We start from the raw sequence: 20,983 nt of genomic DNA on the forward strand, positions 1-20,983 counted from the left end.
CTTTATAATTTGATCCATGAATAATATGAAAAGAAGAGGACTAAGTCCATCACCTTGTTTTACTCCTTTTCCCATATTAAATTCCTTGGAGGATTGTCCATTTATTCTAACCGTTCCTTTAACGTTCTTATATAGACTTTGAATTATTCTAGTCAGTTTTGACGTTACTTGGAACTGATGAAGGGCCTTCCATATTTGTCCTCTTGGTATTCTCTCGAAGGCAGACTTTAAGTCAATAAAAGCTGTAAATATTTCCCCTCCTCTGCTTAATATCTTTTCTATTGCGTTCCTCAGGGAGAAGATTAGATCTTGAGTTTGACGATGAGGCCTGAAACCTGCTTGTTCTTCTTCCAATTTATCTTCCACTTGTTGCCTTAATCTTTTTTCTATAATGTGTGAATATAGTTTCTGGGCCACTGGCGCTAAGCATATTGCTCTATAGTTTGAGCAATCGAGGGTACTTCCTTTTTTATGTATAGGAATTATTACATTCTGTTCCCAATCTTTTGGTATTTTCTCTGTTGCCCATATTAGTCTGTATAAATCCCATATCCATTTTACTATTTCCTTTCCTCCATATTTTATAAATTCTGGGTGTATATTATCCCAACCGGGTGCTTTACCAGTTTTTAAAGATTTAATTGCCTCTTGTACTTCTTTTAGTTGGATTTCTTCCTCAGCTTCCACGTTCTCATTTTCTTCCCTCATACAATTCCTCTTCTTCTCTAAAGGTTTCCGCATAATATTCATTCCACGTATCTAAAATTTCCTTCATATTGGTTTTCACCTTGTTATTCTTGTTTTTGATATTCCTTATTTTCTTTCCTCGTTTTCCTTTCAGATTTTTCAGCACATGCCAAAATTTTCTTGGATTATTTTTATGATTTTCTTCTATTTCCTTTCCAAATTGTTCCCAGGTTTCCTTCTTCGCTGTTCTCACTATCCGTTTTGCTGTATCTCTTGCCTGTATATAAGCTTCTTTGTCCTCCATTCTTTTGGTCTTTAAGTATTTTAGCCATGCTTTCTTTTTAATTGAAACTTTTTCTTTCACATTATCGCTCCACCATCTTGTCTGCTTCTTTTTATTTGTTATCTTTACTATTCCACATATTTCTGTTGCAACTTCATTGAGGCTTTCTTTCATTACTTTCCATTTATTTTCCACATTCCATTCTTGTCCATGGTTTTGTTCTTTTTCTCTAAGTTTTTCTTTCAGTTTCCTCTGAAACTCCTTTCTTTTATTTTGGGTTTCTAATGTTGATATTTTAAGTTTAGTAAGGTTTATCTTAATTGGTGCAGGTAGTGGTTTGAATCGGGTCGTCATTACTAGTAGTCTATGTTGAGTACTGAGCTCGGCGCTACGAAAAACTCTTACATCCATTACATCATAATGGGTGTTTTTTGTATATACGCAGTAATCTATTGTGCTTTGTGCTCCTCTGCTAATTGCTTCAAAGGTAATTTGATGTATTCTTTTATGCGGGAAGAAGGAGTTTCCGATGCGGAGCTCGTTATCAATACAGAACTCCAACATTTTATCTCCATTGCTGTTTCGGGTCTTTTCAGCACCATACCTTCCCAAACTTCCATGTCCTCGTCTAATTTCATTTCCCACTCTAGCATTCCAATCTCCCATTATAATAACGTTTTCCGTTACATTTCTAGCCTCATCTAATATTTGTTGGAGGGAGTTGTAATATAGTTCTTTTTCTAGTTCATCTTTATCCTCTGTAGGAGCGTATACTTGTATAATGGTAATCCTACGGTTTAATTCCAATTCCAAATTCAGTCTTATTATCCTAGAGTTAACTGCTTTCCAGTCAGTTACTCTAGTGTTCAGTCTTTCGCTAACAATAATTCCCACACCTTCTTTTGCTCTACTCCTTTTTTCTACTCCTGAATACCTGAGAACATATCCTTTTTCCATGTCAACCTCTCCTGATCCTTTCTTTTTTACTTCACTAATTCCTAATATTTCTAATTTGTATTTCTCCATTTCCTTTACAATCTCCACTTCCTTTCCTGAGAGGGAGGTGATGTTCCAGGTTCCAAATCTCATAGTCCGTTTTACCTTGCATTGTCGTCGTTGTTTACTCTGTTCGGCTTCTATTCCTGTGTTTCTCTGAATATGTATTATTTCACTTCATGTGGGTTATTAGCCCTACGATGAAGCTAGGGCAGTGGGAGGAGTGCTCCCTTTAAGCCTCTGCCCTTGCTTGGTTTTCTTTCTGGGTTTGCTCCCATAGCCTTCGGGTCAAAACCCTTACCACAAGGCAGTGGGGTTGTAGCTCTTCCGCCTCTTAGGATGTTGGGACTCTACAGTCTTTTCCATCTCTAGAGCCGTTGGCCGGTTTTCTGTTAGGGTTCCTTCCCTTAGCCTTTGGGGATCCCTCCCCTCCCTACAACTATTATAATTTATTTATAAATAAGATGTCTGAAAAAGGATTACCATGATAGGGTAAAGTATACATGAAATTTAACATGTTCTTATTATATGTAATAAAATTATTTTTTTATAATTGAAAGAATTAAACTTTCTCCAATGGTATCAAACCCCATAGTGCATCATACACCAAAATATAATAAATATAATAAAAAGGTAAGCTAATTAAGCTAGAGGGTTCATACCCCACATATGAAGGTTTATAATTAACCCTTCTCTTTTTAATGCTCACAACCCCCCCAAAAAATAATATTCCTATTGACCCTCACAATAGGAACCCTACTTTCTATTTCTTCTACCTCATGATATGGAGCCTGAATAGGCTTAGAAATTAATTTAATATCTTTTATTCCATTAATTTCTACACTAAATAATCAACGAAATACAGAAGCATCACTTAAGTACTTCTTAATTCAAGCGCTAGCATCATCAATAATTTTGACTGCAGCATTAATTATAATTAATTCAGAAAATTTAAATATACACACCCAGCTTCTAACCATAGCTTTATTAATAAAAATAGGAGCAGCTCCATTCCATATTTCAATACCAGAAGTTATAGAAGGAATAACATGAATTAACTGTCTAATAATAACAACTACTCAAAAAGTTGCTCCATCAACATTACTTAGATATGTAACCAACAATTTAAGAATAATTCTAATTGTAACCATTAGAACATCAGCAATTATTGGAGCAATTGGAGGATTAAATCAAACCTCATTATGAAAAATTATAGCCTTTTCATCAATTAACCACATATCATGAATTATTCTAAGAATAACATCAGAAGATAATACTTGGTTAATATATTTACTGCTATACATTTTTATAACCACCTCCGCCATTATGCTATTTTCAATAAACAAGACATACTACGTCCATCAACTGTTTATATTAGAAATTGCCCCTATTAAAAAAAATGTCCTTATTCTATCAATACTATCTCTCGGAGGTCTCCCACCACTACTAGGTTTTTACCAAAATGAATAGTTATTATCCAAATAACCAACTTTAAGCAATTAATCATAATTATAGTCCTAATTAGTATATCATTATTAACCCTATACTATTACTTACGAACCTCCCTCACATCAATTTTAATAAATTATAAAACTAATATATGAAATATTATTAATAACAAACCATTAAATTTAAAAGAACAAGTATTATCAGTAATTACAATTTTTATATCAATTTGTGGAATACCTATGATTCAACCTATTTATATATCTTTATAAGGTCTTAAGTTAATTTTAAACTAATGACCTTCAAAGTCATAATTAAAAGGCATTCTTTTAGGCCTTAATACATACAATGTATCACCTTGAAATTGCAGTTCAAAATTATATTCTTAACTATAAAGCCAAAATTAATGAGAGAGGTTAAAACTCATAAATAAATTTACAGTTTATCACCTATGATTTCAGTCATCTCATTCTTGCAACGATGATTATTTTCTACTAACCATAAAGATATTGGTACAATATATTTAATTTTCGGGGTATGATCAGGAATAGTTGGAACATCATTAAGTATCTTAATCCGTATAGAATTAGGTCAGCCAGGAAGTTTGATTGGAGATGATCAAATCTACAATGTAATTGTAACTGCACATGCATTTATTATAATTTTTTTTATAGTAATACCTATTATAATTGGAGGATTTGGAAATTGATTAGTACCTCTAATAATTGGTGAACCCGACATAGCATTCCCACGATTAAATAATATAAGATTTTGGTTACTACCACCATCATTAACTTTACTATTATCAGGAAGAATTGTAGAAAGTGGTGCAGGAACTGGTTGAACAGTGTATCCTCCCCTATCTGCAGGAATTGCATATGACGGGGCCTCTGTAGATTTATCAATTTTTTCATTACATTTAGCAGGAGTCTTATCTATTCTAGGGGCAGTAAATTTTATTACAACAGTAATTAATATACGAACTATAGGAATATCTATAGAACGAGTGCCATTATTTGTATGATCAGTAGTAATTACTGCAGTTCTCCTGTTATTATCACTACCAGTTCTAGCAGGAGCAATCACCATATTATTAACAGATCGAAATTTAAACACCTCATTTTCTGACCCATCTGGTGTTGGAGATCCTATCTTATATCAACACCTATTCTGATTCTTTGGACATCCAGAAGTATATATTCTAATTTTACCAGGATTTGGAATAATTTCACACATTGTAACTCAAGAAAGAGGTAAAAAAGAAACATTTGGAGTCCTTGGAATAATTTATGCAATAATAGCAATTGGATTTCTAGGATTTATTGTATGGGCACATCATATACTTACTGTAGGAATAGATGTTGATACACGAGCATACTTTACTGCAGCTACAATAATTATTGCCGTACCAACAGGAATTTAAGTACAGTGCATCCATTTCGATCTGCAGCCGAGAGATCGGGAGAAACGTGGCGGGCGGCGCTGACGGAGATGCCGACATTTGAGGCCTGTAATGCCCGCTTATTTTTGTGGACATCTTGCAAAACGAGCACTAACCTGTGTTATAACATGCAAAAGTTCTTCTGTAATTCTTCCGAGTTCCACCCTTATATACACAAATAAATACGCTTTAGAAATTATATTAAGAGCCACAGATAATACTCTGTAAAACATTTTAATCATAGTTTTGACCAGTAACGTCCTGCTTAAGTTTATATCCTTGAAAGAGTTTTGTGTCGATGGGGATCGTTTGGAGGTTTCGAATGTGCAACACTGTATCAAGATTACGCTGCAGACGAACCGTTAAAAGCTAATGGTGTTCGTGAGCTTCCTTGCAATCCGAAATCTCCTAGCTCAAGTTTTTTGTTCCTTCGCGACTACAGAGCTGTGAATATAGTGGCATGCAGATGTAAACCAAGAGCGTGTTAATTTCGTACTGTGCGTAAAAGTGTTATTCTTGGTTACTTGCCGTTACTTGTTTGTGTTATTGCAGTGTGTATGTGTGTTGTGTCAGTCAGACAATTGGAATGTCAGCCGCAAGTTTCACGTTAGAAGAAAGAATTTTTATGTATGACACTTACGTGAAAACAGACTCGTGTCGAGACGTGTGTAGGCAATTTGTACAGAAATTCCCAGGCGTGTAGGTGGACATCACTTTGAACAACTCTTATAACACAGGTTAGTGCTAGTTTTGCAATATTTATATAAATGTCTGCATATGTCCATAAAAATATGCGGGCATTAAAGGCCGCAAATGTCGGCACCTCTGTCAGCGCCGCCCGCCACGTTTCTCCCGATCTCTCGGCTGCAGATCGAAATGGACGCACGGTATTTAGATGAATTGCCACACTCCACGGAACACAAATTAACTACTCCCCATCAATATTATGAGCATTAGGATTTATTTTCTTATTTACAATAGGAGGATTGACAGGGGTAGTACTAGCAAATTCATCATTAGACATTGTATTACACGATACATACTATGTTGTAGCACATTTTCATTATGTGTTATCTATAGGAGCAGTATTTGCTATTATAGCAGGACTAGTACATTGGTTTCCACTATTTACAGGAGTAATAATAAACCCAGATTGATTAAAAATTCAATTTATTTCCATATTTATTGGAGTCAACTTAACATTTTTTCCACAACATTTTCTAGGGTTAAGAGGAATACCACGACGATACTCGGATTATCCAGATGCATATACAATATGAAATATTGTATCAAGATTAGGATCAATCTTATCATTTACAGCAGTAATTATTATAATTTTTATTACCTGGGAGGGTATAACAAGTGCTCGACCAACATTATTTAATCTACAACAAGCATCATCGATTGAATGATACCAAATATCACCTCCTTCCGAGCATACATATTCAGAACTTATTAACAACTAATTTTTAAGGTGGCAGAGAAGTGCATTGAATTTAAGCTTCAAATATAAGAATTACCCTTACTTAAAAGTGGCAACCTGAAATCAAATAGGACTACAAGATAGATCTTCTCCACTAATAGAACAAATAATATTCTTCCATGACCACACAATATTAATTTTAATTATAATTACAGTATTAGTAGGATATCTAATAACATCATTATTTAATAATAAATTAACAAATCGAATACTTTTAGAAGGACAAGTGCTAGAAACAATATGAACAATTATGCCAGCAATTACACTAGTTTTTATTGCACTACCCTCATTACATTTATTATATTTATTAGATGAAATTAATCAACCTTCATTAACCCTAAAAACTATTGGACATCAATGATACTGAAGTTATGAATACTCCGATTTTATAAAAGCAGAATTCGACTCATATATAACCCCAACAAATGAAATAACAATAGACTCATTTCGATTATTAGCTGTGGATAACCGAACAGTATTACCAATTAATATAGATATCCGAGTACTAACTACATCTGCAGATGTATTACACTCATGACCCATGCCATCAATAGGAATTAAAATAGATGCCACTCCAGGGCGGCTTAACCAGGCAGGGGTAAGTATTAATCGAATTGGTCTATTTTTTGGATAATGCTCAGAAATTTGTGGATCTAATCATAGATTTATACCAATTATTATTGAAACTACAACTCACAAATATTTTATTAATTGACTAATAAAAATTATACAAGAATCATTAGATGACTGAAAAGTAAGAAATGGTCTCTTAAACCACAAAATAGTAATATAACAACTACTTCTAATGAAAAGAGTTAGTTAATACATAACATAGGAGTGTCAAACCTAAATTATCTTTATGGATACTTTTTTATTCTACAAATATACCCATTAAACTGAGTTATTCTATTTACAACATTTATATTAATTTATTTTCTATTTATAATCATTAACTACTATAATTATAATAAATTATTAAATAATAACAATTTTAAAATAGAAAATAAACCAAAAATTAAATACTGAAAATGATAACAAGACTATTCTCATCATTTGACCCAACATCATCAATTATAAATTTATCACTAAATTGAATAAGAACATTCCTGGGATAATTAATAATCCCAACTCCATTTTCATTAATACAGTCACGGACCTCTATGTTATATAATATAATAATAGTAAAATTACATGAAGAGTTCAAAACATTTTTAGGAATAATTAATCATCAAGGAAGAACTCTAATATTTATTAGTATATTTTCAATAATTTTATTTAATAACTCAATAGGATTACTCCCCTATGTATTTACTAGATAAAGCACTTAGTTTTTACCCTAACCTTAGCCTTACCAATATGATTATCATTTATACTATTTGGGTGAATTAATAATACAAAACATATATTAGCACACCTCGTGCCGGAAGGTGTACCAGCACTATTAATACCAATTATAGTAGGTATTGAAATAATTAGAAATTTAATTCGTCCAATAACTTTATCAGTGCGATTAGCAGCAAATATAATAGTTGGACACCTAATAATATCAATAATTGGAAATACAGGAACAATATTAGAAATTATTGGACTTTCAATATTAATTTTAGCACAAATTATACTAATTAACTAATGTCAACAAATCAAAACCACCCATATCATCTAGTAGACCAGAGACCATGACCAGCAACAGGAGCTATTAGAGCAATAATATTAACAACAGGGATAATTAGATGATTTCACCAACAAAATATAATGTTATTATTAATAGGAGTAACAACTATACTCCTTACAATAATTCAATGATGACGAGACATTTCACGAGAAGGAACATATCAAGGATTACATACAAATCAAGTTATAATAGGACTACGATGGGGTATAATTCTATTTATTATTTCAGAAGTATTATTTTTCGTGTCATTCTTTTGAGCATTTTTTCATAGAAGTTTATCCCCAACAATTGAATTAGGAATATTATGACCACCAAGGGGAATTACCCCATTTAATCCAATACAAGTACCTTTATTAAATACAGCAATTCTATTAGCCTCAGGAGTAACAGTAACATGAGCCCACCATAGATTATTAGAAAAAAAACATTCACACACAACTCAAGCACTTATATTAACATTAATATTAGGAATATATTTTACTATTCTTCAGGCATATGAGTATTATGAATCTCCATTTACTATTGCTGATGCAGTATATGGATCTACATTCTTTATGGCAACAGGATTTCATGGACTACATGTTATTATTGGATCAACATTCCTAGGAGTATGTTTAGCCTGACATATCTTATGTTACTTTTCACAAACACATCACTTTGGATTTGAAGCAGCAGCATGATATTGACACTTCGTAGACGTAGTATGATTATTCCTTTATTTCAATTTATTGATGAGGTAGATAACATTTACTTAGTATATTTAAAGTACACTTAACTTCATATTAAAAGATTATAATAAAATAAAGTAAATAATTAATATAATTATAAGTAGCTCATTAATTATTATAATAATCACCTCAATTGTGATAATATTATCCACATTACTATAAAAAAAAAACAATTACAGACCGAGAAAAAAGATCACCATTTGAGTGTGGGTTTGACCCAAAATCCTCAGCATGAATTCCATTTTCTATAAAATTCTTCCTAATTGCAGTAATTTTTCTCATTTTTGATGTAGAAATTGTATTACTTCTACAGATAACAGTTATTAGTACTACAGTAGAGCGTCGATTATCCGAAGTAATTGGGGGACATGGGTGTTCGGAAAACTGGTTTGTTCGGATAATCGAACTGTACATGTTTATTTGCCAAAAAGAAGTACTGTACAGTAAATTTATTCATAAAAACAGGCATCTCTTTAAGTATGTATTACAAAGTAACGTACAAAGGCAACTTTAGTAGGAATATATAGTATGTGGTACAGTTTATTAAACAAAAATATATACATATTACATACGCATTTTGCATGAACAATACACACAGTACACAAAATTAACGTTTAAAAAAATCCTTTATTTTGGTCTGTCTAAGCAAGCCTACACGCTTAAGAGCAGCTAAGTCACGTACTTTTTTCATTACAGATATCTGAAAGTGAGCGAATACACAGTTCGGTTAAGCGGTCGTTCGGTTGACCGATGTTCGGATAATCGACGCTCTACTGTAATTCAAAACTAATATATTGATTATGTGTTAATTATTATTTCTATTAATCTTACTTTTAGGGCTATATCATGAACCCAAGGATCACTAGAATGAGCATGCTAGAGTAATAGTTAATAATAACATTTGAGTTGCATTCAAAAAGTATTGAGTAATTCAATTTACTTTATTAAGCAAGAAGCAAAAGGAATCAGCTTCGACCTGAATAAATTGGTATATATTACCCTTGCTTACTTAACTGAAGCCAAAGGAAGGCGGCATATTAATGTTAATAATAAAATTAGGATTTAATTCCTCGGTTAAGGGGTATAATATTAAGGGGGAGGCTGCTAACTTCCATCTTTAGTGGTGAAATTCCATTAATACTCTTATAATATTTCTTCATGCAATTTCTTTAGTATAATATTACATTATCTTTTGATGATAAAGTTGGATTCTAAATAAATCCAAGAAATGTTTACAGAACTAATTTATCCTTCCTAATAACTTCAATATTATGCTTTATCATAAGCTACATAAACACACATAAATTATTAATAAAATTACTATTAAAAATGAAAATATAAAATAAATATTAAAATAATTAGAATGTATTAATTGAATACTTAAAGAACCACTCCTTATATATTTATATGCCCTCTGTCCACCTATGAGCTCACTTCATCTGTAGTCGATAGCCCTAATATATAACCCCCCAGTAGTAAATGAACTATTAATTAAACCGCCCGAAAGATAAGTATGGTAAAAATCATATTTCTCCTAATAAATAATATATTATTTTATTATTAAAAAATGGATAAACTTCGAATAAGAAAGACGTAATCTTATATCCAATTCATCCCCCTAATAAGATACAAATAATTGCTCCTATTTTAAGGTTAAACGGAATAATAATAACAAAAACTGAGGGAAAAACTAATCATATTAAACCAGAACCACCTACAATGGATAATAATAATAATCCTAATATACCCTTAAATATCCCCCAGCCTCCATCATCAGAAAAAAATTGAAATGGGGCACCTCTATAAGATTTACCAACTAAATAATAATTCAACCGAAAACTATAAGCTATAGTTATACCAGTAGAAATTCATAATAAAATAAATATTACTAAATTAAAAGAAGATATACTTAATATTTCCAAAATTAAATCCTTAGAATAAAATCCAGCCAAAAATGGTATTCCACATAGAGCAAGGCTAGAAATTATTATACAAGAAATAGTTATTGGCATCTTATTAATTAAGCCCCCCATACAGCGGATATCCTGATTAGTTCTCAAAGCAGTGGTAGTGTCGGTCGTGTGTATTATCTGTCGTTGCAGTTCTGTACCAGTGTAGACTGGTTTTGGGAGTGAACAGTTAGAACGCCACCAGTGCATTAATGCAATGGAAAATAATAAAGTGTTTATTTTGTTTGAAATCACTCAAAAAAGGAATCACTATGAAGACGTTTTCTTTGCAGCATTTTTGGTAATTTTATGTATGTGTTAGTCCATATTTTGCAAAATTTTAGTCCAGATGTATGTAACTACATACAAAGCCACTTGTTAGTACATATTAATAATCCTAGTCCTGGTATAATGCATGACGTTTAAAACTCAACGTTAGATACACCTAAATTCTCTAATTTTCTTGTTGTACGTAACAGCTGTGCATCGCCGCACTCCAGCGATTTTTCTATCTGCTCTATTAGCAACACTGCTCCTTGAGTTGTGTTGCACATCGCACGGCAGAAATATATGTGCTGGGCTCTACATACATACATACATCCAAGAAACAAAAAAAGAAAAAGTGTACAATTTTTTTTTTGATAAAACGTTTGAATTGATTGATGAAGTATACTTGAACAAAGTTTATAATTTTGAAATGTGGTAGCACTTTAGTTATCAGTCACTTCTGTATGTGAGGAAAAGAGTTTCACCTGTGACGAGCAACTGCTACAATAAATTCTTGCATGTATAAAACATTACAAGGGAGAACTGAGTACATTTTATTGAAATGTTGTGAACATGAAATAAAGTTAATTGTGGTGTAATTAAACCGGAACTTAAACTTACAGGAACTTTATGAAATTATTTGCACTATACTTTGACAATACAATTATCAAAATATAATGCACCATTTAGGATGAGCAAAGGAGGACAAGGAATCTATTTAGTAATCATAACAACATGTTCATGCAGCTAAAAAACTTGATAAGACTGCAGTGATATTACACGTGAGTGATATCGGACAATGTGTTTCAAGATGGTGAATGAAAACTGATTTTCCTCATGTTGCGTGCTCTATGCCATCCTCTTTTATTTCCCCCCCCTTCCAAAACTGTCTGGAATGCATTTTCGGAGTATAAGGAATTAAACTGTCATTGTAGAGAATTTGTTGGTGTGCAATTTAACTGTAAAATTTTAAAAATATATTTCATAGTTTAGGAGAGGAGTGGTTGTACAATCGCAAACAAACATTTTGCCATAAATGTAAAGCTTTTGAGTTGTAATTTATAGAGTTGCAAGATAACTTGAAGGAATGGTGTCATATTGTATTTGAGAAAAAAATGTCTCCATGTTCAAAGATGGTGGATGACAAACCAATCTAACATGTCTTCCGAGAGCTTTAAATTATGCTAATATTTTAGGTTACATTTTCATAGATTAAGAAACCCAAGTCTCAGCACATATTCTCCACCTTGGCAATTTTTTGGAGGTGATGTGATCAGCACCATGCTCTGACTGCCTTTAACCCCCAGGGTTGCCCTCTGGTATACACTGATTTGAGGCTGGGTGAGCCCCAGAGTCACTTTATGCAGGGACATGACTGGAACAATTCCGGCCTTAGATCACCCACCCTGAGAATCAAACCCAGGTCTCCCATATGGCAGTCAGATGAGATAACATAACAGGGTTCCTCTTTCAAAGAACCCCATTTTGCTGGGTTTGTTATTTTAGTAACATCCATAACAATAATTACTTGGATTTTATATTCAGTGCAAATTTAAAAATTTCCTGTGACAAGTTAGAAATGCGGATTCGATATATTTTTGTCCCAAATGATGCACCTGCTTTAAATTAAGCAGTATACCAACACTAAGCATTATATTTTAAGAAGTGATGTTATTATTGAATATCGAGAACATTGCTTACATCTTGTAATGCAGTTATACCGTGCGTTCATTTCGATCTTTGGCCGAGAGATCGGGAGAAGCGTGGCGGGCGGCGCTGACGGAGATGCCGACATTTGCAGCCTGTAATGCCCGCTTATTTTTATGGACATATGCAGACATTTATATAAATATTGCAAAACGAGCACTAACCTTTGTTATAAGAGTATGGTTTTAATTTTTGTACCTTAGTGGCTGTATGTGCTGATGATTTTGACACGCCCATCTCCTGTGAAACACGGCGTAGAGGTTTGTTTGGAGAACGTTCTAACGCTGCACCAATTTCATCGAGTTTTGCTTCAGTTAGAATCACTCGTTTTTGCTTAGGTGTTTTAAAATTTAACGATCCAGTTTATTGTAATTTAAGGACAAGATGTCTAACCGTATCTCTATGTGGAGGTGAAACGCTTGGGAATTTATGTACAAATTGCCTACACACTTCCCGACACGAGTCTGTTTTCACGTAAGTGTCATACATAAAAATTCTTTGTTCTAAAGTGAAACTTGAGCTGGCATTCCAATCGTCTCACTGACACAACACACACACACACTGCAATAACACAAGTAACGACAAGTAACCGAGAATAACACTCTTGCGCACAGTACGAAATTAACATGCTCTTGGTATACATCTGCTCACCACTATATTCACAGCTCTGTCTTAATCTAGTCGTGAAGGAACAAAAACTCGAGCTCGGAAATTTCGGATTGCAAGGAAGCTCACGAAAACCACTGACTTTTGGCGGTTTCGTCTGCAGCGTAATCTTGATACAGTGTTGCACATTCGAAACCTCCAAACGATCCCCATCGATACAAAACTTTTTCAAGCATATAAACTTAAGCAGGACGTTACTGGTCAAAACTATGATTAAAATGTTTTATTATCTGTGGCTCTTAACATCATTTCTAAAGCGTATTTATTTGTGTGATGAATTACAGAAGAACTTTGGCGTGTTATAACACAGGTTAGTGCTCGTTTTGCAATATTTATATAAATGTCTGGATTAGTCCATAAAAATAAGCGGGCATTACAGGCCGCAAATGTCGGCATCTCCGTGAGCGCCGCCCGCCACGCTTCTCCCGATCTCTCGGCTGCAGATTGAAATGAACGCACGGTAGTATAGAACTTCACATTCACCCCAGTAAAGTGCAAACACACATTCTCGCAACACATGATTGCGAGTGAAGCGATTACATCCATTTCCATTTCTTTGCAGGCTTTCAAGAATATTAATTTAATGAGGTGTCAATACTTTCTTAAGATCCCGAGATATTTAGTCTTTTCCAGCTTTTGTTTTGGCACGTTTGGGGTCGAAAACATGTAGATACAATATCGCTAAATACAGTCTCCAAAATTTAATGTTCGAACCCTCTCTCCACTACAGAAATTTCTCGACAATCAAACATTTAACACTTTATCAATAGTTTCCTATTTCCCCCTTTAAATTTAATACTCAATCCTACCACCAAAATTTCCATGCTAATTTTAGACAGCATTGCCTGCTCCAAAAAAATTAATTCTCACTCTCCACACCAGAATTTCTGCAACAGTCTAAGACAATAGTAATACACAAGAATTGGATACCCCCTCAATTTAATGTTCAATCCCCTCTAACTAAAGTATCAGCCATAATGTAAGATCTAGAGTTGGATACTGCTCCCCCCCCACGTTTAATTCAGAATCCCCCTCCAGAACCCTTGTGTCAATTAAGGCCTAACATGTAATAGCTGGATATTTCTCCCCCCCCCCTTTCGATAATACCCTTAAACACTTCCTTTTTAATATTTATCTATTTCTCTTCTCTTTTCATATTCTTTAATTACGTTTCTCTTTCTTTTTTCTTTACCATTTCCTTCTGCTTTTCCTCTTTATCTGTTCTTCAATGTGGCAACATCGCTTTCCTACTCCAGTTTGTTTGCTTCTACTTCAAAAGAAAACTGTCCACTTGTGTGTTTCTTTTAACAAAGAGTACCGCTCCCTTTGTTAACTGCTGGGGATATAATGAATGTGTGAACTTTAGGTAGATCTGGGCCCTCAATATTATGGATTTTTAATCATTTGAAAGGTGTGATTGATTGAGTTTATGACTTAAGTCCACTTTATGCACAGTAAGGCTAATTGGGACTGGACCACAATGGTAGCGTCATCACTTTGTAATCAAGGGGTCCCAGGTTCGATTCTTGGTGGAGCCACATAGTGGTTCGGATGCCACCTTAAACTGTAGGTTCAGTCCTGAGTAGCTTTACTGAAAGGTGTGAGACCTGAATTATCAATTCTTAACTATGTTAACAGAAAACATTAAATAGTTTCCTATTCAGTAAACAACGATAATACAACTTGAATGTACCAATACATTCCTACCAGGAGAAAATGTATTTCACTTTCAAAGTAGACTACAGTCCTGTTTAACCGAATTTCATTGGACAGATGGTGCTTCAGTTGAACGAAAATTCGGTTAAACCAGAATAAAGGTCTTTTGATACACATACAGTACGTACATTTTATTACGTACAGTATTATGATATACAGAACACTTGTATTTCAGAGTGTAGGCATAAACAAAAATCTTACAATAATACGTAGTAATTTAACTCAAGAACTCCCACGTAAAACATGGTTGCGTACGAGTTACGGCTTTTTTTAGCGATTCGGTTAATCGGGACTGTAGTGTACATATTTTTAAACATAAAACAATCAGAACCGTTACCGATTTTTCTACTTTGTGAGCAAAAAAAATTGGTAACTCAGTTATTTTCTGTTAGGACTGTCCTTCTCCTCTCCATCAATACCTAAATCATAACAATACTCCACATAGTTTAAGATATGGCATGTTTTGTGTGAACAAGGCATTCCCTATTTATAGAAGTGACAGTAAGTATTGTGCACTAGTGGGAATGAATGTAGAATTAATTTGGAGCCTTCTTCAAAATAATCAGCAATTTCCATTTTGAAATAGTTCCTTAGAACCACACAGCTTCTTTATGCAAACCTTCCTGTCTTGCATGCTTCACACATTTCACAAACTACTACCACTATTCACCTCTTCCTTAATGTTCACATGAGGTTCAAAGGGAGACAAGAAAAAATAATTAGGATTATTATTAAAATGCTAAGGGAAATAAACCTGACTTGCCTAACCTAACTACGAAAGCATTTTTTGAACACAATCTTGAAACCTATTGGCTGCAATCAGTAGTAGAAAGCATTTAAAGATCTTATTTAATGCTAAGAGAACGAAAGCTGATCTGCCTAACTTAACCAAAAAAAAATAACTAGGATTATTATGAAAATACTAAGTGAAGTAAACCTGACTCACATAACCTAACTACAAAAGCATTAAACTTGACCCAACTAACAATGAAAGCATTTAGAGTAATTAATAAAATGCTAAAGAACACAAACTGACACACCTAATCAACCTAGGGATGCATGTATTCAACAAAATCTTCAAACATTTTGGTGGCAAGAAGAAAATACACATCTGAACATTGCATGGTAAACAAACAGATTCCATGAACCGATACCGGAAACCCTTTCGTAACTCACACATGTGACCTAGGTAGGAGGGACAGTTCATAATCATGACAACAGTAAACGAATGGATGTTGGCAAGTACAGAATTACATAGTAGTACATGGAAGTTGAACGCCTGTGTCAAGGAAACACAGTATGTAATCACTAAAACTCCCCAGCATGTATTAACAGACCTAAATCTCAATTGGCAAGAATTTACAATACCGGACCCTTCTGTAATTTCTATGCTACTGATTATATTCACAAAATAATTAGTCACAATGATTTATCTGAGGTTAACATGTTGGGGTGAGGTGAAGAAATTGTTCATTACTTTTCTATTCTCGCAATGATTCTCTGTATAAAAGTATGGGAACCATATTTGTTGATATGAACAATTGACGTTCGCAAATAGTTACGCTATCTACAGCATTGCCACAATTGGAGAGCATGGATCGTGTAAGAATGGCGGAAGAGAACAGAACAGTAAAAAAGTTGTTGATTACAGGTAAGTTTGGCAACAATGCATCAATTGTAAAATTGCAGGATACGAAAATGGCATCTTCGATGAAGAACGTTTGCCGTTCAAGTGCTATGAAAATAAGATTTTTTATCGGTTCGTTATCACAATTAGCGCAAAATCATTCACAGATAGCCCCACTGACCATTCTCGGTAAGGTTAGGTTAGGCAAACATAGTTAAATTCGGGGTCGTAAAACCATGCATGGGTAGCCGCACAAACCATTGATGGATAGCCCAACGAAAATATTCCGGTAAATAATGAGCAATCGTGCTTGTCTGTTCTGATCACGGACCACTCAATTTCGCTTAATTTGCAATTTCTACACGTGATCCCCAAATTCTAACTTCAAATTCGGGTAACAGTCCTGGAATCGGTGGGAAACAAATTAATTTTGTTTGAAATTTTTTAGTCTAAATTTCCCACACATTGCGGGCTCTGCCTCTGGCGTAATTGACCTACTGCCTCCGCTCCACTCCGGCTTTCTCTATAGACTCCCTGTTAAAGACATGTTAGAAATTGGCCGGAGTCACCTGCCCCCAATTTTTTTAAATTTGAAGAAATCTGTGACATCACACAAAACACCTTCCAGATGTTAGACAATGCTACAGGAACTTATTACCGTAAGTAGTTTCTTCTTTAAAAATGAAGAAATCTGTCCTATCTGCTTAGTGGTACATTCTTTAAAGTGTATTCATGATTTTCGTCCTGGAATCGGTGGGAAATTTAAAGAAACAAATTAACTTTGTTTGAAATTTTTTAGTCTAAATTTCCCACTGATTCCGGGCTCCGCCCCTGGGGTAATTGACCTACCACCTCGGCTCCAGCTCCCCGGCTTTCTCTATAGACTCCCTGTTAAAGGCATGTTAGAAATTGGCCGGAGTCACCTGTCCCCAATGAGCTCCAAACTTTTAAATTTGAAGAAATCCATTACATCACACAAAACATCTTCCAGATGTTAGACAATGCTACAGGAAGTTATTACCGTAAGTAGTTTCTTCTGTAAAAATGAAGAAATCTGTCCGGGGAACATCAGATTAGTACCGAAATACGTTTTGCAGATATGAAAATTTTACCCGCTCCTCTAAATCGAACCATGTAAAAAATGAATACCATGACGAAATCGCAATGAAACAAAAGGAACTTGGGCCTAATGGCATGATGGATTCATGGGTACTATTATAGTATGGGGGTGATGACACCTATAAATCATATATTTCACAATTTTTTACATTGCTAACGTACTATTATGGAATGCGGAACATTTTCTAAGGTGAAATAATGCATTTCTAACTAAGATAATGTCTATTTCTTACATTTACGAGTACTTCTGTTTAGGGTGACTAGATATTTGTTGACCAAAAAGGTGCTCATGCATTTTGCTCTTTCACGGGGTTCGAAAAAATCCCGCGCGACTTCTTGACAGTCTAATTATCCTGGAAATTATGCAAAATTAAAACTTTATTTTTATTTTACACTAATTTTGCACAAAAAACTATATTTTGTGACTACATAATATCTATTTTAATATTCTGATGCAATTCTTGAATACTCTAAAGCAAATTTCTTGTTATGTTGATGCATATAATTGGAGGAGAATATTTATACATCAATATTGATCAATATTTTGAACAAATTTTAATTATTGCAATTTTCAAGTATTGTTACCGGTGGGAATCTATAAGAGTATCGGCATCGGTATCGGTTCAAAGTGGTATCTCCTCATCCCTAATCATTATCATTAAATTACAATGACTTTGACATATGTTTTGCTTGTTGATGGAATATGAAAATGACACTTGAAATTGTTCATAGGAAATTCTTGACTCAAGGAGTAAATACTTCAGTTTGTTGACATCTCGACGTTTTCCGTTCTGTGCATTTTAAGGCATTTTTACGCATAAAATAATGAATGAAATTAAATAGCAAGGAAAAGAGTATATTTGGGGATTTTTGCGAATTGAAAAGAGTATGGGAAACCCTGGGGGGTAAAGGCGGTCAGGGGCGTGATGCTGATCACATCACCCCCACTCACGACCGGATCAAGAAAGTGTGGGGTGTTACCCCCACACCCCCTATACGCCTTCATGGCGTAGTGCTATGCACAGGGGAGCACTTTACCTTTTTATAGAGTATATAAACCTCTAAAATAGTATAATACTCTTAAAAAGAGTATGTCTGGTCACCCTATTACTGTTACTTGTTATTTCGATTCTGTAACACATTATGGCGGGTCATAGCATACTGGTTCAGGGCACGTTGTGCGAGTGTTTTGTCGATTTATGCAGTGTTGCAACCTCGTTCACCGGAAAATACCTACTATCATGCCCAGATTTGAAATTATGCTAATACCTCGCAAACCATTGACGTGAGCCCCACAAACCATTCACGTTAGCCCCAAAAACCACTGACGTTAGCCCCAAAAACCATTGACGTTAGCCTCAAAAAACATTGTACGTAACGTTAGGTTAGGTTAAGTTAGGGTACCAGTTAGATAAGTCGAAGAGACATTCAGCTCGTTGTTTTTTTTTTTAAAATAAAAATCATTCCTACTTACCTCGTATGCATAGCAGAACATTTTTCAACCTGGGGATCACTTTTTTTTCCATGAAAAACACGTTATTTTTAACATTATAATTCTTTATTTGTCGTTGCTAATTCGGCGGCCAAATCTTGACTCACGTTGTCTGTTGTCAGCTGATGTGCAGTGTTTCCAAACCTATGAACCTATAAATGCCGCACAAGCTATTCACAAAACGTTTTGAATCGAAAATTGTGACACAAACCATTCACTGAAGGTTAGGTTAGGTTCAGTTAGGTTAGGTTAGGAAAATTTAGAAAAATAAATTTCAAAAAAAAAATAACATCTTGTCAAACTAACGCGTGGTTGCTACAATGACAGGGGGTTACATAACCGAATGCATGGAACATTTGATTCACGTAGTTGATGGCAATGGTGGCACTAGCTATCGTGCAACGGAGATGCATGAATGACGAAAAATACCTTAATTACAGGCCAGAAAGTCCACAAAAACACAATTCCGTAACTACTTTCTCGTCCTTTCTCCTGTAAATTTGAAGAAATCCGTCTCCGGCTTATCTAATCATTACCTAAGTGAGGTTAGGCAAGCATAGTTAAAAAAAATTAAGAAAATAAAAATACTCGACACGTCATGTTTTAGTGAAAACACTGCGAGGTTGAAACACTGACTACGGGGTTACATCATCTAACATACTGAACATTGTGCTCTCGTGCAGAAAGCAAATGGCGGCAGCAGAAACAACGTGTCGGACAGAGATTTTCGCAGAAAACAACATGTATTCGCAATAAAATGGATCAAAACTACATTCAAGAACTTCCACAACGCTACAGAAAATGATTTCCGTAAGTACTTTCTCCTGTAAATTTGAAGAAATCCGTCACCCCTATACCATAATGTTACCAATTATGTATACCGAAAACCAAATATTGATAAGGTTAGGTAAGGTAAAGTTCCTGTGCATTTAGCACCTCACCACAAAGGCACATTTAGTGCATGTGGGCGCAGGGGTTCTACATATTCCAGATCTCGGGCATTTCGGACGTAATGTGAGCCACAACACACCTTCATTTGAGGTTGGGTGAGCCGCCAAAATATTGGTAACTGTAATTATTATCGACACTGAAAAAAGCTTCATGAAGTAATAAATGAAAAGTAATGCTTACAAAATAATATATACTCACAATGAGGGATAGACAATTTAATATCTTCCCTTGAATATCTCGTCGTTGTCCTTCATCTAGGCAGAAGTTCCATTTCCAAATACAAAACAAAGGCAGTGTTGCCAATCTCCGAATGCAGGATTTCCCTTTTACCAGTGTAAAATTTCCCTTTTTCGACCTAAATTTCCCTCGATTTTCAAAAGGCATCTGAATCTGTATCTTTGTATTACTATAACTGTTAATCAGGACCGTATATAAGGGGGTTTAGTGGGTTCAAACGCCCCATTAAATAAAATACTAGAAACTGATCATAGTTTCATAATATAATTATCCTAAAATAAACATTTGAATTTTAAAATAAAACACTAATGTATTGAAAATATCCCCAAACCAAAAAAAAAATCTTCTGCAGAGCAATGATTGTCGGACTTTGAAACCAACCCATTGTCAAAGCTTGCTAGGGGGCCTCCTCCGTGGCGCAGTGGTAGCGTCATTGCCTTGTCATCAAGGGGTCCCGGGTTCGATACCTGGTGGAGGCACAAGTGGTTCGGATCCCACTTTAAACTGTAGGTCCAG

General features: G+C 34.5%; 1 protein-coding gene across 1 annotated transcript in view; it reads right to left on the minus strand.

Annotated features, from left to right (window-relative positions):
• Window positions 1-20,514, minus strand: part of LOC145999123 (uncharacterized) — a 100,648-nt gene extending 80,134 nt beyond the window's left edge. The window contains exon 1 of the mRNA XM_083136059.1: window positions 20,429-20,514. The gene's annotated coding sequence lies outside the window, so the exon portion shown is untranslated. The remainder of the gene's footprint in view (window positions 1-20,428) is intronic.
• Window positions 20,515-20,983: the final 469 nt, after the last annotated feature.

The sequence above is a fragment of the Lepisma saccharinum genome, chromosome 15 (genome assembly GCF_977018435.1).
Source record: "Lepisma saccharinum chromosome 15, izLepSacc3.1, whole genome shotgun sequence".
In the NCBI taxonomy this organism is placed as follows: Eukaryota; Metazoa; Arthropoda; class Insecta; order Zygentoma; family Lepismatidae; genus Lepisma; species Lepisma saccharinum.